General features: G+C 39.7%; 1 protein-coding gene across 2 annotated transcripts in view; it reads right to left on the reverse strand.

Annotated features, from left to right (window-relative positions):
• The window catches only part of HS3ST5 (heparan sulfate-glucosamine 3-sulfotransferase 5), a 155,412-nt gene extending 129,247 nt beyond the window's left edge, over nt 1–26,165 (reverse strand). For both annotated transcript variants that reach the window (XM_086707641.1, XM_025925786.2), the window contains exon 1: nt 25,981–26,165. The gene's annotated coding sequence lies outside the window, so the exon portion shown is untranslated. The remainder of the gene's footprint in view (nt 1–25,980) is intronic.
• Nucleotides 26,166–27,639: the final 1,474 nt, after the last annotated feature.

The following is a 27,639-nucleotide window of genomic DNA, read 5'->3' on the forward strand; positions in this document are numbered from 1 at the left end:
GTTAAATAAGCTTATGGACAAAAGTGCTTGTAACTTTAAAACATTAGTCAAAGAAAACAAATTAAGATGTTATTAAACATACAACATTAATAAACATAGAAGACTGACTTCTGAATAGCACAAGAATATTAATGAAAAAAAATAGAAAAAAAACATTAGTTATAAAATTTACTTAATCCTGAAAGAGGCTGAGAATTCCGGAGTTGCATACACAGTTCAACTAACCTCCCAACTCATAAAGTTTGAGGAGGTTGTGGCATAGAAGAAGAAGGGACATTGTGAAGTATATTAAAAATGATCTCACCTTCAGTGCACTTTGGGTCTGATGCTCTAATCAATGGGAAATTTTCCTGCATAAAGGCTGGAGGATACAGTATATCATCACCTTCAACTCTTTCTAATAAGGTTATTTATTGCTGTTCAATTCACATTTCCCTCAGGTTTTGGCAAGATTATAGAATTTATTCCCCTACATAGTAGCCGGCCAAGTAAATCACGTTTCATACTTCCATTGTCATGCATTTTTCTTACCCAGCACTGGTGGCTTATATATTTTTCTTTTTGTTCCTCAGAGTATCTTAAAATTTAGCTGTGCAAGCTTCTCTTTTATAATTCTGCAATTTACTAGTATTGTTCCTTCCTAATATTTTCTTAATAAAAAGTGTTGAAAAAAACCCCACAAAACTACGCAGGTAGTTTTCGACAACAAAACCAGAGACAAGGTGATAAATAGTATAGAGGAAACACTTTCCCTTGTAGACAAAAGGTACCAGTTGATATTAAAACAAAAATAACATCTCTGCTACAGGGTCTCAAAACACTTCATTAGAAATACAAGAGCACAAAGAGCTGCATTAGAGCAGGCTAGTGGGCTCCCTTAAGGACAGTGGTAGTGGGGCGCCTGGGTGGCTCAGTTGGTTAAGCGGCCGACTTCAGCTCAGGTCATGATCTCGCGGTCCGTGAGTTCGAGCCCCGCGTCAGGCTCTGTGCTGACGGCTCAGAGCCTGGAGCCTGTTTCAGATTCTGTGTCTCCCTCTCTCTGACCCTCCCCCGTTCATGCTCTGTCTCTCTCTGTCTCAAAAATAAATAAACGTTACAAAAAAAAAATTTAAAAAGGACAGTGGTAGTGAAGGTAACTCACTCCCCCTGCCTGATGCCAACCATTCTGAGTAAGAAGTCCAAGCTCCTGATACCTGCTCAGCTCATGCTGCTCTATATCACTCAGAGGCTCCCAATTCTTTGTTTAAACAACTCTGGTAGGCAGCCCTTTTGGAAGGAAAAAAGACCCCATCACTCATTGAGGTCACCTGTTTCCACTTTACAATGGACAAGGCACTCTTGGTGATAATAATACTATACTGCACCATATTATATGGTACTATTATACTATATTGTACTGGTCTATATCAGTATAATTATACTATAGTAAATTATATTATCAGTATAGTATACTATTATTATATAGTTTTCCATTCTATACCATATATGCTCTGTTGTACAACACTACACTAGGTAGCTTTTGAAGAGGAGTTTGGGCAAATATCCACTTTAGCAGTAGGTTGCAGGAATAACCCATCTTTGCACTGCAGCATATAGCATGTCCTAAGGTATAATACGTTACTATAAGTAATAGGCCAAAAATACTATTCGTAAAAGTAGGGATTACCAAACGCTTCAGGGTTAACTAAATACCTAATAGTGAACAAAGAGATAATGGTGACTGAAAAGCTACCAGTAATGTTTAACAAGGAATAGCAGCCATTGAAAACCTGACCAACTCAGAACTACATTGTTGAGGCACTGATGACATGTTCTTTCTGAAAACTAAGGAAACTCCGATGTTGTACGTGCATTTGCAGGAAGCCTCTGAGCGCTGGCCAGGGCTCAGGTTCTTGGTCAATTGATAAATTCTGATGATCATCAAATTTAGGTTAGGAGTGCCAGGCTTAAAAAAAATCTATGAATAACTCACTATTAGTAACTAACCCCCAACCTGCTTTTCAACAGGGGCATTATCCTGGTTAGGGTTGAAGATATTCTCATTGTGGGTGTTGGTTACTTTCCTAGACATTATCCCTTGCTCCTCAAGACTAAATGCCAATGGCATCATTCAGTCTTTGTGACTATCAAAAAGACCGAGGCCAGATGCTTCTTGGTGGAGGGAGGATGGCACTGAGAATCATACTGCTCGGAAGAACTAAAGAAAGTTATCAGTGCAAGGGCCCAGCCTGTGTCCCACCAAGAGAACCCATCCTCTCATTGCCTAGGTGACTGCAAATCTGACCAGTCCACGTTCTTTCATGTTTATTTATTTTGAGACAGAGCATGAGCAGGGGAGGGGCAGAGAAAGACGGGGAGAGACAGAATCCCCAGCAGGCCCCGCACTGTCAGCGCAGAACCTGATGCTGGGCTTGAACTCACAAACTGTGAGATCATGACCTGAGCCGAGATCAAGAGTTGGACGCTCAACCGACTGAGCCACCCAGGTACCCTGACCAGGCCACACTTTAAGACAAGCTATAGTTATGTTTCTTTTTGAAAAATGTTTTTAAATGTTTATTTTGTTTGTTTGTTTATTTATTTATTATGAGAGTGGGGGTGGGGAGAGCGGCAGAGAGAGAGAGGGAGAGAGAGAATCCCAAGCAGGTTCCATGTCAGCACAGAGCCCGAAGTGAGGCTCGATTTCATGAACCATGAGATCATGACCTGAGCTGAAATCAAGAGTCCAACGTTAAACCAACTGAGCTACCTAGGCGCCCCACTAGACATATGTTTCTTAGATCTGCACTGTAGGAAATAAATAGAGTGGCCCCCTTTACTTATTCAGTGATCCTAGGTAAGCTTTTTTTTTTTTTTTTTTTAACTTCTCTGAGATTTAGCTTTTTCAATTTTGAGAAGGGGATAATAATGCCCGTTTCAGCTACTTTATAAGATTTTATGCAAAGTGCTCTGTAAATTGTAAATCATGATGCAAAGAGATACCATTAATTTTATCAGTTTTTAAAGATCCGAGATTGCCTTGAATTACAATATGTTCAATTCTCATATACGGTGGTTATAGAACTACACGAAGCTCAATAAATATTCCTGGGCAATGAATACATTGGATCTAGCTAAAGGCAAACAGGGAGAATAGGGTTAAAACTCACAAAAGAGCACAGCAATGAGCCCAGTTACAGTGCATTGGAATTGTGGGTGGGGGATCATGTGGGCTGTACCCATTTGCAGAATCACTTCATTATTGCCAAATTGAAATGTGTATAAGGCTCTTTCTTCCATTCTGTATTTTCGGTGAAACCATATATTCTCTGCAGTTGATTCAATTCAGGTAAGCAACGTTTTATTAAACATATGCTAAATTTGGGCACTGTTTTGCTTTGAGAATTATTAATTATAGACTTTAAATCTTTAAAAAGATATTCATTCGTAGTTCTCCTTTTTTTTTTTTTTTTACCATGGAAGGGAAAAAACCTTGTCTATCTTCTCTTTCATAACTTTCTTTTTAAAAATATGTTCCCTGTGTATAATTCTCAAGCGTTTAATTATTCTGACCCAATTTTCTCCTTTTTTATGTTTCCTCTTCCTACATTTTCTCTTCCTGTATACTCTCAGCTTTTCTACTGAGTATTGTCTTTCTTTTTACCAACTCACTAAAGGGTCCTAGAATAAACAATTTGGTATTCAAATTCCGGGTACTCATTGTAATTAAAAAGCTGCTTAAGCAGAAGATGAAAAGTACTTGTTCTTGTTCCAATTTTTATTTTGAAATCCTTTATGCTAGGAATTGGTGTGCAAGTTTGAATTTAAGTTGGTTAGAAATATCCATGGAAGGATATAACTTCAAATACTGATTGATTGGGCATCAGGAGGGAAAAAGTGAAAGAAAGGGAAGAAGTGGGAGAAGGAAAGGATGAAGAGAAAATAGGAACAAAGATGATTAATTGTGTGTTTTGGCGAGCAGTGGCGTAAAGGTCACAATTACCTCCTTTCAAGGCAATTCTCAAGTAATAGCATAACTTACTTTCAACTTATCTTTAAAATCCATGGAACCTATCATTCGAACAGAATTTTGACATCGTGCCCAGGTTGTTCATGGTCTCTGGTTTTTCTGTCAAGGACCAAGGTGGCAAAATTGATACATCATCCGTGGCAAAAATGTCAAGATGGGATTGTGAAGAGACCAGATGGAGTCAAATGGAAAGGTTGCTAAAACGCGTAGATAAAATATTCATTACTAGTAGTAATTACAAACTGGAATTAGGAAATAAAAGTTCCATGTGAGCAGAAGTGATTTTGTAGCCCCACTCATCTGTGTGCCCCTCTAGGTATATCCCACATTTTCACTGCATAATTTGAAAGCAAAAGCCTATCGTAGTCTTGGACCTTCAATTAAATGAACAACAACAAAATGCATAAAAAAAAATCTGTGATCACAATTCATGTTGTAAGGGATGTTAGCTTATTTTAGCCTCTTAGCAGCTGCTTTTATCGCTGAGAAAATGATGGACAAGAAAAACTATTAGCACTTCTCCAGCTTAAGCAGTGGCAACGCGAACACCAACTACGATGACCAGAAGTGGCTTAGGGGCTGCGTTCAATGGCTTAGTGTAGAAAAACTGATGTTTCCTTACGTTTCCAGAAGGCAAATGGACCCTCTGGTGTATTTCTAAGAAGATGAACCATGCTCCATTAAGGCTTGCCCCATTTCTCAGATCTAGGTGTAGGAGGTACAAAAAACTGTGGCCCTTCAGAGAGACCAGGAGCCAAGATCACACCAGGCCAGGCACATTTAGGAAGAGCTCCCTCGGCACTGGTAGCACATCGATGGGCTTTTGCCATATCAGGGACAACTTGCCGCCTCGGCCGGCTGTAATGACTCTATAATTTGCACATAAATTGAGACGCGGTTTACATACTTGTGTCAGCTACTCTTTTCCCCTTGTTCTGTCCTGTGCTTCTCCTCCGTGCTCCCCATGGCGGCCTGCCAATATTGAAGACGGTTTTCAGTCCTCTGCTATATTTCACTATATCTTATTTTCTCCCAGTCAAACATTCTCATCCCTGCAGGGTGCTCCTTATTAGCCTTTTACAGTTGTAGGTGCCCTACTCCCAACACATATTGTCTCTGGTCCGGTTAGACTACACCTCTCACAGGATCCTGCGATATGGCCTCAGCATGGCTGTGGGGATGCTCAACCTACAGCAGGAGAAACCGTCATCCTCTCTGCTCTGGAAATGTTCTTCCTACAAACTGAATCTAAGGTCCTCTCAGATCCTTGGGGCAGTGACATCATCTCACTAACTCATACTGTTAATAACTGAATGAATGCTAGAATCTTTAATGTGTGGTTCTTCCAGGTTCTTCCCAATGCACTTTTTTTTTCTTTTGACTGACTGGAGGATGCAACTTTTCATTTATTCTCATTTCATTTTATTGCCCCAGATTTGGCTCAGCGTTGTAGCCAATGCAGATCTAAGTCTTGATGCTAGCTTCCACGGTATGTGGTATTCCTTGGATTTTCATACCATCTGCAGATTTGATTTCCAGGATGTCACTGGTTTCTAAGACCAGTTGTAGAAGCAACCTTCACTATAATAAAATTACAGATACCATTTTACGAACATTTTATATGATGCCCATCTAAGTAAGCTTCCTTTCTATTAATTTCTGGAATTTTTTATGAGTCTCATGAATATATTTCTTAATATTATGCCACATTCCGTGAAAATAGAGACTTCATTTTCCAAGACAAGTGTTTAACTTTATACATGTCAGGAGGAAATGTGTTAAAAACTAGCTTCATTTCTGGATTACACAGAAGGACCAAAAAGCTATTTCCATTTATGACACTGTAGTGGCACAGAAAATACTTGGCACAACAGGCCAAGCCAGAAGAATCAAATAGAATCCAAAATAGACTCGGAGTGCTCAGAGGCTTTGGGATTGTTGAAAGATCATGTAAGGCGATTGCTAATGTCTAAAACATAATGAATGGGAGGAAAAAGCACCCTCACGTGACATGTGCATAGGTTATATCCCCTGCACTGTTTTGCATCCTTAAGGGAAATACGTTAGAGAGACATACTGTCATGCTCGGGAGTGACTTGATGTGAGAACAGGCACCCGGAATTCTGTATTTCAGGCATGGCTGTGGGTATGGTCTGTAACTGCCTCTCACTGATCCCAGATCACACAGGTCTGTGTTGATGGAGGTTCAGCTTGCTAACAGGTGAGCTGTTTGCTTACCTGGGACTCTGTACGAGTTAGACAGTTAGTAGGACTCTTGCCTCCAGGAACCACAGAGGTGATTTCAATGAGAGCAGGCCTGGCCTTCTGCAAAGTTGTGGTCACGGTCAGGGTGGATATTCCAAACCCCTACTGGCTCTTCCCTGTGGGGAGTCCTGGCATTGGGTTAGGATGTGCGGGGGTACGTGGTGATGTTGATGTTTTAGGGCTCTTTTCCCATTTATTGTACCAGAGCAATGAGCACTCCTCTCATCTACCACTCCTCCTCTTGAACCCTACAATCACAACACCAATATCTAAACGCTGTAAGTCCTGGTGGGAAAAACAAAAGCGGTGGTGGCACTTTAGGGTTTCCTATTAACAAGTATATTAACTGGATCAAAAATGCTTCCAAACGTAGTTTCCAATATTATTCAACATTTCAGTAGACTTCTGATTAATTTAGACATGTTTACTTTTGCAATTCCATCAAAGAACTCTCACTCAATTTTCTCTCTATCTAAGCACTTAAGCAATAGTCGTTAACTCTAAATATATTGCCTTGTGTTTTAACTCCCTTCACTTGCCCACCGCAATGGGTCGTAGAGCCTTCACGTTAGTTGTTATGCCCTCTTTGCTCTTCTCCCAGGCATTTGTCTTCTGGCCTGCAGGTTCAGGCTCTCTTGGCAGCTTCCTCCCTTTCCTTTGCAACATTCCAACCTAGAACATTTCCTCTATACACTTGTCCCCAGATATCCCAATATAAGACACGGTTCCAGTTGTAAAGTACTTATAGTCTCTGGGGAACAAGCTGACACATGCCCAGGGCTACTTTGTGGCATGGGAGAGGCAGGTCAATGCCAATGCTTGGCATTCAAAATCTTTCCCAATTTTACCTCTGACGACCTCCCAATCCCTCTCTGCCCCCCACTTCACATGTGATGAACTCAAGCAAATCAATTTCCTTGCTAATCTTCCATGTTCTATTCACCTTCTTGCCTCTTTCTTTGCCTGTAACTATATCCCAAGCCTTCCACGTGGGCTATAATGCTTTCATTGTATATTGTTGTTGTTTTTTTTTTTTTTTTTTTTTCTTTCCCAGAAGAGCCCTCTCTTTTCCGGTTTTCATGCCTTGACCCATCCTGTTCTCTCCCTGGAAATAGCCTTTTCCTATCCTTGGATGTCCAGGTGCCCCTTCATGATCTTTTTATCTCATGTATGCATTTGCACCTTCCCCACAGGATGTATCAATTTTTAAACTTTTAATTTGAAATGAATCTAGGCTTATAGAAAAGTTGCAGCGAGTTCCCATTATATCCTTCAATCAGATTCGCCTAACATTAATCTCTCACGTAACCACACTGGCAAAAGGAAGGAATTAGTCCTGGTGCGATACTTAAAATTAAACTCTAGAGTTTATTTGGATGCCATCAGTTTTTCCAGTGATGTACTTTTTCTAGTCCGGAATCCAATTCGGGATCCCACCCTGCACTGAGTTGTCGTATGTCCTTAGCTTCCTCCAAACTGTGACTGTTCCTCAGCCTGTCTTTCTCCTTCATGACCTTGACAACTTTTTACCATATAATGACATTACATTTGTACATGGGTATTTCCTCACTCGGACATAAGTTTTGTCAGTGGGACATGTTTGTATTCCCAGTAGCACGTGATAAGAACTCAATGATCACTACTTACCTGTATGTCAGAAACAATTAGAATAGTAACAACGTCTTTATTATCTACTTAGTGAACGGTCTGCCATGGCAACTTTAAGTTATTAGAAGGGCAAGACTGCAAAATTATAAGACACAAAGCTCTCTTTGCGGACACTGTATCCGAGCCCATTTTCTCCATGCCCCGAAGAGCAGAAATCACTGGCGCTAATCAGGGCACGCGGATATTTGGTGGCCGGCAGGAAGGGCAGACACAGCCTCAGTCTCAGCATCTAGCACGACTGTTGTCGGATCTCACTAAAAATAGACTTCATCTGTCCTGTGCCCTGTGCACAGATCGCTGAGGGAAAGTAATTACTCCCTACCTCTCTTAACACCAGGGTTTCTGTCTTGTAGTTTTCTGTTAAGAAACTCAGGACAGAGAAATCCAATCTTCTTGCCTGGAACCCTGAATCCCAGTTGGCTCCTTTTCTGGTTCTCCCTACAAGTGACTGATGGTATGTTCTGACGCTTCATACTATGATACCAGACTCGCCTACTCTTTGGTATCTCCAGTTGCCTGGATTTCCCCAATGCTATAACCTATCTGGCTCTGTTGAAACAGTTGCTCCATGAAACCAGGACAAGGCTCAGCTGATAGACCCATGTTTTTGTTTTTTGGGTTTTTTTTTGCTGTCATACCCTTTGGTTGTTCTCCTTGGCCCGAGAAGTAAGAGCTTTTTCTCCTTTCCCACCAGCTCCTCCCGCAAAGTCCTAGCATAGTTTTAGAATTGTGCCCATTCGCCTTCTGGCTCAGACGTGCTTTGTTATTTCACTTTGTTACTAATCTCAAATTATTACGGTATCTGCCTAAATCCGTAGTTTCTCACTACTATTGTGAAGACTGAATCTGTGCTTCCCCCTCCTGCTGAACTTGTTAGCTTTGGCCTGCTAAAGAGTCCACTCATTTCCTGGGGCCACAGAAGCTTTGCTTTGATTTGAAGGGATTCTAATGACTGACATTCTCTAATTTCAGTTCTCCTCTGCGTTCGCTTCAGATCTTTCCCAAAGATTCAGAAATAGCATCTGACAGGTTCAAGAGAAATTGAACTGATATCTGTTGGGTTTTAACTGGCGCATTGCTGCATAATTTTTCATTTTCTTTGGAAGGTCTTTTCCACAAAGGGAAAACATGCCTGCTAGGGTCCCACGGAGGTGTTTTGACATTAGGCTTAATAAAGCATGAAGAACTCATTAATAAATAATGTTCTGCCAGGTTAACAAATAAAGCTGAATGCGCTGGCTAGACCCTGGAGTAAATGAAATCATGCATGCAGCCATGCAAGCGACTTGTTAACTTGCAGTGGTCTCTTCACAACGTCTGGCAAAGCGCGATGCAATGATGCACAAATAAAACCAGCATATTATAAACGCATGCACCTTCAGTTAGGATGCAGACTGTCAATTTTGTTTCACACTCTGCAGGTCCAAAACAGTAAACAAAGCTTCAGTGATGCAGATCAGGAGACATTCCACCGATATGTTTAATCTTTGCTAAAAGGAAGATTCCACTCATCAGCATGTCTACATAACAGTAGCCACAGGTATATCCTGTCGGCTCACATCCTTTGTCTCATTATCTACAAATAGATAGGGAACTAGAGAGCGAGCTAATGGGTGCAGGCGAGCCAGTCTGTTCAGCCACAATGGTTATTGATGGACTCTTTAGTCTGACCCAGAAAATCTTCACGAGCGCCCAGAAACAGAAAACAATCATCATCCTCCCTTGAAAAACGAAAGAGAAAGTGCAGTGCTCCTAAAGAACTCTTTCCTGGATTCAGAGAAGGTCATGTTTTTAGCTGAGAGAGATTCCAGAGTCACTGGAAGGTCTGGGAGCCAGGGCGAGTGCAAGGGAAGCTTTGCTACGTCAGGCAGTTGCATTTTCTCTTTGGGGTCTCTGGTTGCCAAAGGCAGCTGCTGCGTCAGGAAGCTCTTCTCGTGATTAAAAGCTGATGGACAGCTGTCAAGTGTCAGTTAAGCATGACTCCCTCCAGCTGCTCCCCAATCTGGAGGGACAGAGTGTCCTGCCCCACACTATTCTGACTGCACACACTCACCACTCACTGAGGGGTTTAGCTGGAAAGCCAACCACCGCGCCACAAAATGCAAACATTTCCAGGCACTGTTTTGATGAAACAACTTGTTGGGTGGGTTCGATTTCAACTCAAAGGGCTTGCCAACTGTGCCCATATGCACAGATTTACACATCTTGCCAGACCTTTTATGTGGTTATGATGACAAAGCCATTAAGGTGTCATTTAAATTCTGTTCCAAAGCTGCAGATTTAAAGCAACCACTATCCTGAGGACAAAAATACTCTATTAGACAATCTTACTTGAATCTTTTCACAATTCCTATATGGTTATATATATACGTACATAGTGTATACATGGTTGTAATTATACAATTACATAAAGTTATGTATTTATAGTTTCTTCATTTCCACGTTAATGGAAACAATGGAAATGAAGGAACAGTCAGGGTTCAAAGCGTTGCATGACAAGATTGCATTTTTGAGAAGAGAGAAGCCATGTGGAATAGTAGAAATGTGAGTGGTTTATATCTATTGAGCCCACAAAGTACTTTACGTGACTCATCTCCTTTAATCTCAACAGTCCTCTGATGCTGGCAACATTATCATCTGCATTTTACATATGAGGAAATTGAGACTTAGCAAGTTGAAGGTGTCCAAGGTCACACAGATAGTAAGTAGCAGAACTGGGGATTTGAATTTAGGCAATCTGACTCCAGAGGTCACGTTCTTAATTGCTATTCTTTAACACCTTGTTTAGTATCAGCAAATCCATTCACGGATGGCCCTATCACTAACCAGGACAAAATGGGACTCCCCCCACATTTCCCATTAAAATGAGATGGTTTTCTATGCCAAGGTTAAACAAAACAAAAAAGCATATTTTCATTTTGTTATCTGAATAACTAAGCAGTTCTAGTTTCAGTAACAAATGTCCTTGACATTTACTCAAATATGTATTGGTTTGAATAATTTTCTTTAGAAAATAAATAATACTCAAAACCTCAGTGTTTAAAATTTTGATTCCTTTGGAAAGGAGGAAACTTGGTTGAAAGATACGGAGCCTTTCAATAGGTATGAAGGTTTGAAAGAATAATGCCATTTCCTGATGAGCTGGGAGTGAGCTGGAATCCACACAGACCATGCCGATGAAGCAGGGAATGGGATGCCTTGATCTGGCTTAGGGTGAGATGGTATTATGTGATTCCTGTTAAGAATCAACTACTGAACTTTCTTAAAAAAATTTTTTTTGGGGCGCCTGGGTGGCGCAGTCGGTTAAGTGTCCGACTTCAGCCAGGTCACGATCTCGCGGTCCGTGAGTTCGAGCCCCGCGTCAGGCTCTGGGCTGATGGCTGGGAGCCTGGAGCCTGTTTCCGATTCTGTGTCTCCCTCTCTCTCTGCCCCTCCCCCGTTCATGCTCGGTCTCTCTCTGTCCCAAAAATAAATAAAAAACGTTGAAAAAAAAATTAAAAAAAATTTTTTTTAATGTTTATTTATTTTTGAGAGAGAGAGAGAGAAAGAGAGAGAGTGTGTGAGTGGGGAGGGGCAGAGAGAGAGGGAGACACTGAGTCTGAAGTAGGCTCCAGGCTCTGAGTTGTCTGTACAGAGCCCGACACGGGGCTCAAACCCACAAACCGTGAGATCATGACCTGAGCTGAAGTTGGACGCTGAACCGACTGAGCCACCCAGGCGCCCCATGACTTTCTTATGTTGCGTCCAAATTATTAGGAAATGCACATGAGTACCACTTTTGGATTAAGCTTTTCTATGTATTTCATTTATTTACATATAAAATACAGAAAGAGAATTTATAATGTCCATGTCAATCCATATAGAATTGCTATTATTATTAACTCTGTGTAACCTGACTTCCTTCTTATGTCTCTGTGCCTTACTTCCCCAAATAGACTGAAAGCGCTTTGCGGGAAGAAATGGCATTTGCTATTTCTTTGTTACCCTTTTGAAACCAGTTCTACTTTCTACAGTAAGTGATTTATTTTTAAAAAAAAATTTTTTTTTCAACGTTTTTTATTTATTTTTGGGACAGAGAGAGACAGAGCATGAACGGGGGAGGGGCAGAGAGAGAGGGAGACACAGAATCGGAAACAGGCTCCAGGCTCCGAGCCATCAGCCCAGAGCCTGACGCGGGGCTCGAACTCACGGACCGTGAGATCGTGACCTGGTTGAAGTCGGACGCTTAACCCACTGCGCCACCCAGGCGCCCCTCTACAGTAAGTGATTTATTATGCAAGTCTGAGCTCTAGACAAAAATGTGTAAGTGCAAATGCTCATTCACAATAAATGTGGTGCCTCAAGGCACGATTTCTAGCTTATAAGTATTTGGATATTATATTACATGATATTGTCTGTCAAACCATACTTTCAATCACATTACTTTATTCTTACCAATTTACATAATGTGTGAAAAGACAATGAAAGGCAAAGGTATATTCAATTTTATTCAGCTCAAGTGGCAAACTAAGACACTCTGATCACCTAGATTTACATAAAAGGGAAGTCTGGCCCACTAATTCCCTTGGTTATCAGAGAGCAATTCACCTATGAAGTGATTAAAAATGGGGGAAAAAATGTTCCTTTGGGAAAAGAATATGCAAAAAATGTGATGCCTTCTAAATCACATAAATATTCATGGAAGGGGGGAGAGGAAAAAAAGGGACAGAAATTTCCAAAGACATCACTAAGGGCTTCAGACAAAATGAATTCAATCAATCAAAAATAAGCATAAATCAGTTATTTTCAGTTTTCCTCCTCATTGGTAATCTGAAATATATTAGCCTTGTATTTTCTTAAACATCTGTTCTGTTATTGTTGGAAATAATAAACAATTAGCCTAAAATGCCTAATGTTAGAATGTTAATAATTAGCCATCACATTAATAAGAACCAGATGTAGTTTTAAATTATAATTTTCAATTAACTTTACTTACTACAGAAGACTTTAATTGAACTGTGTTTTGAATATTGGAATAGATAGAACGTCCAGTTTTTAGTGTCTTAGTCTTATAGGATTTACAAGTGCACAATAGCAAGTAAAAATTGGTCAGACTGTACGGTGAACTTCATTCACTATCAGACAAAACCATCAAAACCTTGGTAAGTTCACAAGTACTCATTAAGTAGGCTGGACCCCAGGTATTTACAGCTGTTTTCCATAATCATCATCATCAATCATTTAGAGCCACATACCTAATGTTACACATACTTTTTAATTCACTTAAGATTTAAATTATATTAGTTTAATAAATAATATGCCTGGAAATACATATGAAAATTCTCTTCTGTCAATGAGAAAGCCCAACTTTGTCCTTATAAAGCCATGGTTATATCGTTCACTGCAAGCGAATTTAGAATCCATTTCTAAGCACAGAATGTACAACATTTTAAGCTGTATTGTAATGCTTAAACTAGAAGCTGTCTGAGGAAATTAATTGATACTGATTTAATTGTTTTTTTCTTTGTTTTTTTTCCTGGCATATAAAACTCCCTGGTCTTAGCAGTTTTTTACACTTTTCTTTTTGTGTTTTGAATATACTGCCTCTCTGCTCTATTAAATCTACTAAAATTATTTTCCAATGAGTTACATAATTTTCCCTTCTGAGGATTCAGAGAGCTCTCACAGGAGCCTGTATCATTTCCTAAGGACGCCAAGGGACCCAGGGCCCAGATGTTACTTAAGCTGCTTTCTAAACTCAGCATTTTACTATTTATAACTTTCTCCTTCCACAATTCCTTGAAAACTAATACAGTTGCATTTCATTTGTGCTGTATCTACTGATGAACGGGTAAGTTAATTTCATGGCTTCATAAATAATTTCATTTATTTTTCAAAGAAAGAAATCTCAAAAGATCATTCTAAATTTTTTTTTTTTTAAAGGTAATTCTGGTAGTGCTGAAGAGGTTATCAAATAAGCAAGACCATTCTGGGAGTGCAGACACACTATTAAGATTACTTTGTGGAATTCAAAGGTATCAGCAAACTCCTTGTTTTAAAAGAAACATTATTTTAATAATAAGCAATGGAAAATCTCGGATAGAGGCATGTACCTGGAAACATACTCTACTGGGATTTTAAAGGATGCATTCCTGTCCCAGTGTTATCACTAACTGGCCTCCTAGAACTGCACATACCATTTAACCTGCACAAATTAAGTACCCTCTGTGGGACTCAGTTTTCACACCTGCAAAATATAAGCAGTTGGAAGACAATTTCTGGGATCACTTCCAGTTCCAGGAGGCTGTGATGCTATAGCATTGGTAGCACACGATGATCAACATGAAAATAATTCTTTTTTTTAATGTTTATTTATTTTGGGGCGCCTGAGTGGCGCAGTCAGTTAAGCGTCCGACTTCAACCAGGTCACAATCTCACGGTCCGTGAGTTCGAGCCCCGCGTCGGGCTCTGGGCTGATGGCTCAGAGCCTGGAGCCTGTTTCCGATTCTGTGTCTCCCTCTCTCTCTGCCCCTCCCCCGTTCATGCTCTGTCTCTCTCTGTCCCAAAAATAAATAAACTTTGAAAAAAAAATGTAAAATAATGTGTATTTATTTTAAGAGAGAGAAAGACACGGTGTGAGCAGGGGAGGGGCAGAGAAGGAGGGAGATACAGAATTTGAAGCAGGCCCCAGGCTCTGAGCTGTCAGCACAGAGCCTGACACTGGGCTTGAACTCACAAACCGAACCGTGAGATCATGAGCCGAACTGAAGTCGAATGCTTTACCGACTGAGCCACCCAGGTGCCCCATAAAAATAGTTCTTAAAGTGGCATCACAATATGAATAAATTCAAGATGACTCTAGGTTGTTTAAAAAAAAAATTTAAACATTTATTTATTTTTGAGAGACAGAGCATGAGTGGGGGAGGGGCAGAGAAGGGGGGGAGCACAGAATCCAAAGCAGGCTCCAGGCTCTGAGCTGTGAGCACAGAGCCTGACGTGGGGCTCGAATTCACTGACCACGAGATCATGACCTGAGTGAGCTGAAGTTGAAGGCTTAACTGACTGAGCCACACAGGCGCCCCAGGTTTTTTTTTTTTTTTTTTTTTAATGCGTACTCAAATGTAGAGTTCAGTCCTCATTTTTCTGATAATCAAGAATCTTATCTCAAGGGTCCTAACTACTTTCAAAATCCAGATTAATTCTAAAAGTTAATATATTCTTATGGGATGTTTAGACCTTTTTGAACTAATTTGGCATCGCTTAACATCACTGACAAGGATTATGGCCATAGTCATGCCATAATTTAAAACTACTCCATAAATTATAAAGTCTCAGGACAAAGGAAAACATTTAAATTTAAGATCATTTTTTATTCTTCACGGTTTGACCCCCCTGGAAATTCCACAGTACTACTTGGAGAGCACTTGTTAATTAGATCACCTGTAATAAAACCAAGCAAAGAACTCTAAAGCTAAAACTTAGAAAACACATGAAGTTGATTGCTTTAATTTGGGTAAGCTCTAAGGTAATTATCTCAAGCATGAATGTCAATGTATGGGAGCTTGTCATTAAAATAAGAACATTTGGAAATGTCATGTAATAATGATTCCACCCTCCAAGTCCAATCCACATATTCTGATTTTAAGACAGCCAGACTGGGGGCTCCTGGGTGGCTCAGTGGGTTAAGCGTCTGACTTTGGCTCAGATCATGATCTCATGGTTTGTGAGTTCAAGCCCCACATGGGGTGAGCTCGAGCCCCCCTTTGGTAAAATATGAGCCCCACCCTACCTGGGGTGAGCCCTGCTTCTCTCTCCTTTGTCTCCATCTCTGCCCCCCACTCACTTGCGCCCCATCCGCCCCCTCCCTCTCAAAATGAAAGACAAGACAGCCAGACTGAACATGGAAAAGCATCTGACAGAGGAGCAGGTCCTGGTACAACAGTATCAGATCAGCTCCTACTGCCCTGCATCCTATCACTCTCTCCCTGCCTGTCTTACTTCGTTCTCTTTCTTTCATGCCTTTTTGTTGTCTATAGCATTATGTAATTCACTTACTTGTTATGATTAATTTTTATTGTCTGCATGTCCCCCCGCCAAATGGCCACGTTTTGTTCGCGGACACATCTCAAGTCCTAGAACATCCTGGCACTTAGTAGTTACTACCCGTATACTTGTTGAATGAATGAAGAAATGAAGTTTACACCGGGTTATCACGTATCCAGGTATGGGTCTTGATTCTCGGCTGGAATCACACTACTATGCATAAAAAACAAATACATTTCAAGCCAGTACAGTTTATAAATTACCTATCGGGCTTAGATAGACCTTTGCTTCCCTTGTTGTACAAATCGATCCTTACATTTGGCAATATTGAGCAGGCACAATGAAAATGGAGCTGTCGTGGCCTGGCATACATACCTTACTCATGAACGAAGATCAGTTAATGGAAGAGCAAACAGAATTACCTGAGCATGCGCATGAAGACAGAGCAGCTTGCGGTTGTAAAACATTGGCTCAGGCACCATCTCACCTGACTTGATGAATGAAACTACCATCTAGAATGTTCTTACTCAAAGGATAAGACCAAAACCTTAGTAACCTACTTTATGGTAATGTGAGATTTCTGTAGTTTAACTTGCATTTGTTACAGACTTGGTTTTTCTACCGTCAGCAGACAAAGGATGAGATTTGAGCCATGTTTACTTTTTCTTTCTTTTTTTTTTTTAAAGAAGGGATTATCTTGATATGCAGGTTTTTAATGTTTATTTCTGCGACAGAGACAGGGCATGAGTGCGGGAGGGGCAGAGAGAGAGAGGGAGACACAGAATCGGAAGTAGGCTCCAGGCTCCGAGCTGTCAGCACAGAGCCTGATGCGGGGCTCGAACTCACAGACCGCGAGATCATGGCCTGAGCTGAAGTCGGTCGCTCAACCGACTGAGCCACCCAGGCGCCCCTACTTTTTCAAACAGAAGTGAGGGGATTCTGGCCCATGTGGTTGAGGCCTAGTAGGACAGAAAGAAATTAAACTAGAGAGAATTTATGTAAATTAGAAAAACTGTGCTACCTAGGAATAAAATGCTATTCTGAAATATAATAGCTTCATTTAAATTTCTTTTTGCTGAAGTAATAGATCATAAAGGCCAATGTATTAAATTTTTAGTTTTGAATATTTTTCTCTTTTTATTTTAATAGGAGTGTCACCCACTAGCATACATGACATTTCTTCACAATTTTAGGTCAGAAAAAAAAAATAAGCTTTTTTCCCTCATAATTTTTCATGCTCTACCAAGTCTGCCATCATAAACCACTTTGCATTTATTATAAATAGGTATTACATTAGAAAAGCAATTCAACTGTATTCCATTTCACTTGTGAGGCTAAGCGGCTTTGCATGATAACTAAGTTGAGTTGATGGGACTATGCTTGAAGGGTGTGGTAACTTAGAACTAAAGTTACCTAGTTGTTCCTTACTGAACTTAGGAATCTGCAAAATGAGGGCAGCAACGATTACAATCTGCATTCCTAAGCAGAATGAAAATTTTTGCTCAGCAGAAACCTCTTAACTGCAAAAACTCTGAAACTATATCCCGCTGCTAAAAATACCTGTCAGTGGGGAGCATCTCGGTGACTCAATTGGTTAAGAGTCCCACTTCAGTTCAGGTCATGAACTTAGGGTTCGTGGGTTCAAGCCCTGCATCGGGCTCTGCGCTGACAGTTTGGAACCTGGAATCCGCTTGGGATTCTGTGTCTCCTTCTGTCTCTGCCCTTTCCCCGCTCGCACTGTCTCTCCCTCTCTCTCAAAAATAAATAAATGTTTAAAAAAACCAAAAAAAAAAAAAAAAAAAAAACAACAGGGGCGTCTGGATAGCTCAGTTGGTTAAGAGTCCCATTCTTGATTTTGGCTCAGGTCATGATCTCAAGGTTTGTGAGTTTGAGCCCTGCATCAGGCTCTGCACTGACAGTGTGGAGCCTGCATGGTATTCTCTCTCTCTCTCTCTCTCTCTCTCTCTCTCTCTCTCTCTCTCTCTTGCCCCTCCCCTGCCGGTGCTGTCTCTGTCTCTCTCAAAATAAAAATAAACTTAAAAGAAAATAAATAAATAAACTTAGAAAAAGAAAAGAATGCCTGTTGGAGTTGGGGGGGGGGGGGAGTCTGAACAGTCCATTTTCTTTCAAATCAAATAAGTTTAATGTATATGTTTAGTGGAATCTATGGTTTGTGTTTTCTTCCTATGAGAAGCAACTTGTAACTCCTTTTTGCTGATAATAAAAAAAAAATCGTCCTCAGTCAAGTACTTAATTTTTGGTTAATAGGTAGTTTTGTTTTGATACAGAAATATTTTCCCTTGAAAATAAATTTCAATATAAGTGTTTTGCTTTATAGCAGAGAATATTACTTTTTGGACTAAAATTTGGACTATGGCTATTTCTTGGGATGTTTTCAGAAGTTAGGTTTATTTTCTGAACAAACTTCTATGATAGCCCTTAAAGCTATTATTTATTTATGACTGTATGCCTTCATTATATGAGTATCCACTATAAAGTCCCTCTTTTGTCTTAATTAATGTTTTTTGGCCCCAAATTTCACCTTTTCTGGTTTTTCTTTAAAAATTTTAAAGGTTTTATTCTTAAGCCATCACTACACCCAACATGGGGCTCAAACCCACAACCCCAAGATCAAGAGCTGTGTGCTCCACCGACTGAACCAGCCAGGTGCCCCTAAATCTTACCTTTTCTGGTAGTAAAATTCAAACTCCTAAAATATTTAGGCTGTATTCACCTACCCTTTCATTTTTAAAATTTTTAATAACTTTGTTTTGGTCTCATCCTTGTATACAAGCTTATAATTTGCTTCTGCACTGTGATCTAATCGAAAAGAATTTCTTTCGGGGCGCCTGGGCGGCTCAGTTGGTCGAGTGTCCGACATCAGCTCAGATCATGATCTCACACTTTGTGAGCTCGAGCCCCGCATCGGGCTTGCTGCTGTGAGCACAGAGCTTGCTTTGGATCTTCTGTTCCCCTCTCTCTCTATCCCTCCCCAGCTCCCACTCATGCTTTCTCTCTCAAAAATAAATGAAACGGGGCGCCTGGGTGGCGCCGTCGGTTAAGCGTCCGACTTCAGCCAGGTCACGATCTCGCGGTCCGGGAGTTCGAGCCCCGCGTCGGGCTCTGGGCTGATGGCTCGGAGCCTGGAGCCTGTTTCCGATTCTGTGTCTCCCTCTCTCTCTGCCCCTCCCCCGTTCATGCTCTGTCTCTCTCTGTCCCAAAAATAAATAAAAAACGTTGAAAAAAAAATTAAAAAAAAAATAAATGAAACATTAAAAAATGTCTAAAAAGAATTTCTTTTAAACAAATCAATGCATTTCTTTACATTTATTAATATGAAAGATATGACAGGGACATTCTTCCATAATATTTTAAGTTTTCTGCTAAAGGTTTTGAAAATCAGTCATTATATGGTCTGTTCACCTTGTTTGATATTTATATGTAGCTTCTTAAGCACATTTAATAGGGTGCACATTTACTTCTAATTTATGACTTTGTTAAGTTCATGGAATAACATATATATGTGAAGTCAGTAACTTCATATAATAACTTTGATCTTCTGTATCTTTAGAATATTGACCATTTCTCTATTATGAGCACAGAAAAAGCATTTTTTCCCCTCTTTCTTCCCCCATTCTTTGTGACCTAATGTTGGACATCACTTTCTTAGTGCCTTTTTTTCCTACTCTGTAATACTTCTAGAACTTGCTTTGTCAGGTGGAAATGGTACCCACCAATCCCTAGATATTAAGAGTAAAGCCAATATACCACTTACTCCTGTCACATCCTCCCAATTCTTGTTGGTTGCTTTAGATCTATAGGGAGTTTTGCTGGTATGATCTGTGTGCCACCCTCATCTACATGCGTATTTCAGATTTAGTTTTAGGGTTAAACTGGTCAATGCTCACAATCAGTTCTTTTGCAGTTGTTGCCATGGTCACTTCTAGGTTTGATGGAATTTGTCCTCCAACAGTGACCTCCAGGAGGGCTCATTGATAACAGCACTTCCTGAGTTCCTCTCTGCTCAGTATATTTGCTTTTAGCTTTTATACCATGAAAGGCAGTTGGCAGGTCATATAACCCTTGGGATCCACTTTCTTTCCTATGATGACAGCGAATTCATGATCTCCCAAGCATCTTATTCCATTGTTAGATATCTCAACTGTTATTAGATGAGTTTTGTTTCCTTTTTTAACTTTTGCCAAAACTGGTCTCCTTGAATACTTCCGATGGAGCAAGCCTATAGTCTCTACCACATAACCCCCCAGCGTAGGCCAAAAGTACCACGTCGTTCACTGAAGGTGAGTTCTTAAGGCCAAAATGTCTCCAAAGTACCTTTTAGTAGACTTACTGATTTATTTACTTTATTATTTTTTTTTAATGTTTTTTAATTTATTTTTGAAAGAGAGAGAGAGACAGAGCATGAACGGGGGAGGAGCAGAGAGAGAGGGAGACACAGAATTCGAAGCAGGCTCCAGGCTCTATGCTGTCAGCACAGTGCCCAACGCGGAGCTCGAACTCACGAACCGCGAGATCATGACCTGAGCCGAAGTCGGATGCTCAACCAACTGGGCCACCCAGGCGCCCCGAGACTTAATGATTTGTTATTCAGTCAGCTCAAGTCATTGCATATTCCTTGCCATCCTGTGCCTTCCCCATAATGTTTTTTAAAGTACTATGAGTTATCATTTCAGAGCTGGAAGGGGACACTAGGATCATCAGCAACAAAGGCCTTATTTTAGGATGAAGAAACTGAAGCCCAAGGAGAGGAAAAGAGAGTTCTCCAAGGTCATGCCACTACTAGGAAGCTGAGTCCAATCTTGAACCCCAGCGATCCCAGGCAAAGGTTCTTTTCATTTCACTGAGTCCTTAAAAAAATACAATGATCATTTTTTTTGTGTGTGGTGAGAACATTTAAGATCTGCTCTCTTAATCATGGGAGCTGATGGATATGTTAACTAACCTTATTGTGGTAATCATTTTGCAATATATACGTGTATCAAATCATCATACTGTACACGTTAAATTTATATAATGTTATATGTCAATTATATCTCAATAAAGCTGAAAAAAATACAATGACCAAAAGCATTTCATTGCACTTAAAGGACTCAACATGTGCCCCATGACATAAGAGAATCTACCTAACGTCTGCTTCAAAATTATCATTTCTTTTCTTATTCCAACTATGTACGGAATGACTCATGCAGGATAGCTGTATTAGAGAATTTTCAGTGGGTCTGTTTTTCGTTTACATAAATTGTCACTTTCATTTTCTGTTTCTTGAAACTGAGAAACTTCAGATAAATGTAGATTCAGTTTTCCTACCCCAAACTCTCTAAACCATCATTTTGAAATCAAATTACACAGCTTATGCTTAAAACATAAGGGCCAGATTCTATCTTCAAATATACCACCCACTCTCTAACAGCAGAATTTGGCCCTAAAAACCCATTAACAAATATTGTCATTAAACTAAAGAGCTAATTACTTTGGATTCAGACAGAATGAACAAAAATCATAGGCCAACCACAGCTGGTAGTAATAATGGTGAGACTAACCGTATGTTACGCTGGAGATTTAAAGAACAAAGACATATTAACACTAATGTAACCAAACATATAAAATTATCTTCCAAATGGAGCAAGCTATTATAGTTAGAAAATTCCTGAACCGCACATTGGAATTATCTGATTCAAGAAATAAAGGATATTTCTAAGGAATTAACTGTCATAATCTGAAGTTATCAGTGTTTAATGAAGAGGGAAAATTGAAAATTTTAGTTTAGTACAATATCCACAAATGAACAGTTATATCTAAAAATCATTTTGCTCTAATTGTAAGTAATATTCTCATATTTAAATCAGTTTAATACTATAAGATCGAGAGCCTTCCTTTAAGACTATTTTATTTTATTTTTTTTCTTCTTTTTAAAAAAAAATTTTTTTTTTTAACGTTTATTTTATTTTTGAGACAGAGAGAGACAGAGCATGAACGGGGGAGGGTCAGAGAGAGAGAGGGAGACACAGAATCTGAAGCAGGCTCCAGGCTCTGAGCTGTCAGCACAGAGTCCGGCGCGGGGCTCGAACTCACGGACCGCGAGATCATGACCTGAGCCGAAGTCGGACGCTTAACCGACTGAGCCACCCAGGTGCCCCCCTTTAAGACTATTTTAAACAAACATTTTCAGGACTACCTTACAGTTCTACAAAAGTAAATTTCCAGATAACTGAACATTTTCCCAGCCCTTGAAAAATATTTTTAAATTACATTAATAATCCATACTTAGAAACAGTTTTACATACCCTGAGAAGCAATAAAAATCAACCATAGTTTATCAGTTGAGCATAACCATTAAAAATATTTTGATATATATCATGCCAATTTTCTTCCTACGCATCTGTTGTTGTTTTTCTAATAAAAATGGGACCACATCATAATATGGTTTGTAACTTGTTGTTTTCATTTATAGCACATTATGAGCATTTCCCACACATCAAAAATTATACTTTACTACATAAATGTTCATGACTTTCCAACTTCTTAAATTGAGAATAATAAATACATTTTAATCTTTTTGGATATTTCACAAATATCATTATTATACTATTTCATAATAACACTAACACTCCCAGAGATTCTTACATAGCTAAATCTCCTTTCTCCTATATTGTGAATGGTCCCAGATGGCTCTACTATCCTAAGCTGTATCTTACTCTGAGCTCTTTTTCTCCTTCAACATCAGATTTCCATATAAAGCTGACAAAACCTGAGGTAGACCTCAATTGGCTGTTTTCATTTTTAAATGAATGACATGAAAGATAATCTACTGACAACTAAAAGAATTGATGATTTTAAGTTCAATGATATAAGTACTCAGGTATTGTCTTTACCTCTTCAACCTTCATCTTGGATGAAAATTTCCTTCTAGCCTTCCTTACCCAAGAAATCATTACTGAAAAACACTTGCTTAGTTTCGCTCGTTAAAAAATCATAGCTCTCCAGATTGATGATTCCTGCTCTTTGTATTAACCTTCTATGCAGCAAGTTTGGAAGAGAAAAAATGCTATTATACATGAGGGGCCAGACTAGAAGATCTTAATGGTCCATTTCTGTTCTAAAACTTTATGCTTCTATGCTTCAATAAAGTTTCTAGGGGCGCCTGGGTGGCTCAGTCAGTTGAGCGTCTGACTTCAGCTCAGGTCATGATCTTGTGGTTGATGAGTTCGAGCCTCACGTCGGGCTCTGTGCTGACTGCTCGGAGCCTGGAGCCTGCTTCGGACTCTGTGTCTCCCTCTCTCTCTCTGCCCCTTCCCCGCTCATGCTCTGTCTCTCTCTGTCTCAGAAATAAATAAACATTAAAAAAATTTTTTTAAAAAGTTTCTATAATTTATCCTTTTGTTGTTATATTTTACTTCCTGTGTCTGGAGGTTGTCTCACTCAGGTTCCCTGAAACTACATTGTAAGTTTTCTTTAGGGAGCCACAACTTAAGACAAATATGCCAATGATAATGAACGTGACTCACTCGAGGACACAATTTCATTCTCTCTCCATCTGCTCTTCTGAGAAGGAAAAAAAGGAAAAGAACACAAAAAAGAAAAAGCAGAAGCGTAGTTTCTATATTTCTCTGAAATAAAAATATTACAGAAGATTGGCACTAAAAGCTTTATTAAATCTTATTTGAGAACTTCATTGAACTTGTATAGTACATATTTGAGGATTTTACAATTTGGGGACTATAGATTTTAGGATTTTATCATCAGATATGGCAATGAGAGCATTGCCTATTGAGAACAACACTGACAACAAATGTATGTAAAAATTCATGATTACAGTTGATCTAATTCTGTAAATCTTTTTTTTTTTTTTTTAATTTTTTTTTTCAACGTTTATTTATTTTTGGGACAGAGAGAGACAGAGCATGAACGGGGGAGGGGCAGAGAGAGAGAGGGAGACACAGAATCGGAAACAGGCTCCAGGCTCTGAGCCATCAGCCCAGAGCCCGACGCGGGGCTCGAACTCCCGGACCGCGAGATCGTGACCTGGCTGAAGTCGGATGCTTAACCGACTGCGCCACCCAGGCGCCCCTAATTCTGTAAATCTTTAGATTACTTGAAAAAAGTGCTACCTTGTTTAACCACGTCTATATTCATTTTCTTTGTGTAATACTAATAGCTAATATGTATAGCTAATTGCCACTACAGGGATATACTTTTTTTTTATTAAGGGTTTATTTTTGCCACTTGATATTTTACTGACAAGAAATTCGTATACAATATGAACATGTGCACACAGAGACTTATAGGGTGAAAAAAAAATGAAATTCAATCAAAGGATTTTAATTAAAAACTTCACTCTTCACTGCGAAAATAATATCATGTTGTACCTTTAAGGAATCATCACACTTTCTGTTCTGAATATGTCTCTACTAATCACTTTTATCACCAGAGTAAGAAAACCAAACTTTTCATTAACTTAAAATTGCACACAGTAAAGATGAAGTTGCTAAATGAGATCAAGAAATATAATAAAATGATATTCAATAAATGTGCGTATAACCTGTGTTAAGGTAGCACATGACTTAGAAGTTTTTATGTGCAAAGGAAAATGAGTAGCTGACGATGTGTTAAGCAAATCTGTTCTTTTGAAAAATCTGAGGCTGAGTTTCCCAAGTTAAGAGGAAAAGAAAATAAACTTCAAAAATAAAGAAATGCTTAGCCAATCCTGGTAATAACTCATTATTCCTATCTTCTGAGATGGTTCTTAGAGTTGATCTACTAAGCATAAACATCTGAATAAATTAAAACATTACAGAGAACGGAGAACCGGTTAAAGACAGCAAGCTTGGGGCGCCTGGGTGGCGCAGTCGGTTAAGCGTCCGTCCGACTTCAGCCAGGTCACGATCTCGCGGTCCGTGAGTTCGAGCCCCGCGTCGGGCTCTGGGCTGATGGCTCAGAGCCTGGAGCCTGTTTCCGATTCTGTGTCTCCCTCTCTCTCTGCCCCTCCCCCGTTCATGCTCTGTCTCTCTCTGTCCCAAAAATAAATAAAACGTTGAAAAAAAAATTAAAAAAAAAAAAATAAAATAAAGACAGCAAGCTTACTCTGAAAGCAAGATAGGGAGCCCTGGGACCTAGCCCATCATGCTGAACTTGAAAAAGAAGTATTAAAAGAGAACTAGCAATTCAATTTGGGGGTGGGGGGGGGGGGTCACAAAAAGAGCACTAATTGAGCACCTCTGTGCTAAATGTGCCTTCCTTATTTATTCTTGTAGCCAAAGGAAACGGCATAAAACCCAATTTAATATAAAGTTTGAAAATTAGAAGCATATTTTTTTTTAATATTCATTTTTGAGAGAGAGACAGAGCGTGAGTGGGGGAGAGGCAGAGAGAGAGGGAGACACAGAGGCCCAAACAGGCTCCAGGCTCTGAGCTGTCAGCCCAGAGCCCGACGTGAGGCTCAAACCCACGGACTGCAAGATCATGACCTGAGCCGAAGTCTGATGCAAAACAGACTGAGCCACCCAGGCGTCCAGAAGCATATTATTTTGAATGCCAACTTCAGCATTTCCCAAAGGCCCAAGACGCACATTCATCAGGATCATTTTGACGTGAGTAAATAAAAATTCAGATTGCTGGGTCACATCTGAGATCCAGTCAATCTAACTCTCTGTGAAGTATACCCAGGTATCAGAATTTTACAGACCTTCTCCCCACCCAGTGACTCTCACACACATTACAATTTGAGAACCACTGTGATTATCGTGATGTTTTTGTGTGAACCTGATTATCAGTTATCAAGAATACCACTTGTATTTACATTTACACGACATATACCAACTTTCAAACTTTGTATTTGATTTTCCTTTTTTTGCTATGGAATTGCACATAGACGGCTATTTTCCTAATCCTCAATAACTGCTTTTACTTTTATATATTTTGTTAAATATAGTAAATATTCACTTTTGACGTAATTAAGAGCTACACAGCCACGTGAGTGACTTCCAAAATCCACTTACCTTCAAATCCTTATGCTTATTCAAAAAAGTCTGAGCACGTACGGTGGAAAGTTTTAAGAATATATGCAGCGGACTCTCTAATCTCCACGTATTTCAAAGCTGGCCAGGGAGACTCCGGAAGTGGACACCAGAAACGCCATTGACAAGGTTAGGTACCAGTGCTGGAGCCTCCGGGTACCTGATTATCTCTGAACAGAAACAGAAAAACAAGTAGTCGGTCACCTGAAATTCATAGAGAATCTGCTACGGAGAAGGTTATTTTCAGTAAACGGCAGTGTTACTAAATTTAAACTTGGCCTGGGTTTGCGGCTCCCTGATTTAGCACAGTTGTCATTTAAAATTTCATGTCATTGTGAAGTCAGGATTGCATGATGCTGCTGTCTGCAGAGGATTCTGGTGGAATTCATACTGCTTTCATTGACTATTTCGTCTAAACCCTGCATCCAGTGGTATTACTAATTTTATCTTTGATGTGCAGATGCCAGATTTTGGCACTGGATTTCTTTCTAAGTCAAGGTTGATGAGTTCAGTTGGAAATATATCCTTACACGAGACTCTATCACACCCCACAAAAGATAAAATGTGATACTTATACAAAATCCCAACGGAATCATCTGGTGCTTCTGCTATATTTTCTTTCACATGGTAATGCTTGCCAAGATAACTAGACATAAACAAAAATAATATCCTTTCTAGTCAATCTGTGTTGCCTACTTAGGGAAACCAAAATTCTAGCATCTTTGCTGAGTAAGTTAAGCAGACGTTGGTAGTGGCTAATGGAAAAAGGGAATAAAGCATCTATTTTTAAAACTGGTAACAGATCATGAAAATATTCTCCTCAAGGGTAGAGAAAGCAACACACACAGATAAGTACAAAGTCAAATACAAAATGACAAGAGTGTAATACACACGTAAGCACAGACTATACTGTAAAACAACAGTTTTTCATGGAAGATTCTAATGCTTGGCCACCCCAAAACCATGCTCAACTTTCTTCTTCCTTTCTATGTCTCATACATAGAGAACAGAAAATCAAATCAAATGTTCACTTTCCCAGTCTTCCAACTGCTAAGGATGGTTACGTGATTCCCTTCTGGCCCATTAGCTATAAGAAGCATGCTGGGCAAGAAATGCAGGCAGTATTTTATTGTATTTGATGAATAGAAAGATTCCTGTCCCTCTTCTCTATTCCACACAACCGCCTGCCTGGAATGAGGATGTGCTACTTGGAGGCAAAGCAGTCATCTTGTCACCACGATGTAAAACACTGCGAAAATCTAGAAAATCACAAAGATGTAGGTCCTGCTACTGATAAGCAGCTGAATCAACACTACCAACTGCTTCCTCTGGAGTTCTACTTGTTTAACTCATTGGGTTTTCTGGTGCTTGCTAACGGAATCACTGCAGGCTGACAGAGTGTTCAAAAAAACGTTTGCTAGAAAGTAAATGCCACTGATGTAACTGTAGGGATATCTATCTTTTTTACATTATAATCCGCAAGTTCTTATTCTGTGGAGTCAAAGACAGGCTTCATTCTGACAGAGGTTGGAACTTGGCTTCTTTTTCACTTCTAGGAAAGCTATGCATGAGCGGAATAATGGGTCACAGGATGACGGTAACTAATTAAAACAAAATGAAATGGAAAGACTCATTTAGAAA

The sequence above is a fragment of the Puma concolor genome, chromosome B2 (genome assembly GCF_028749965.1).
Source record: "Puma concolor isolate L17-30 chromosome B2, mPumCon1.1.hap2, whole genome shotgun sequence".
NCBI classification, from domain to species: Eukaryota; Metazoa; Chordata; class Mammalia; order Carnivora; family Felidae; genus Puma; species Puma concolor.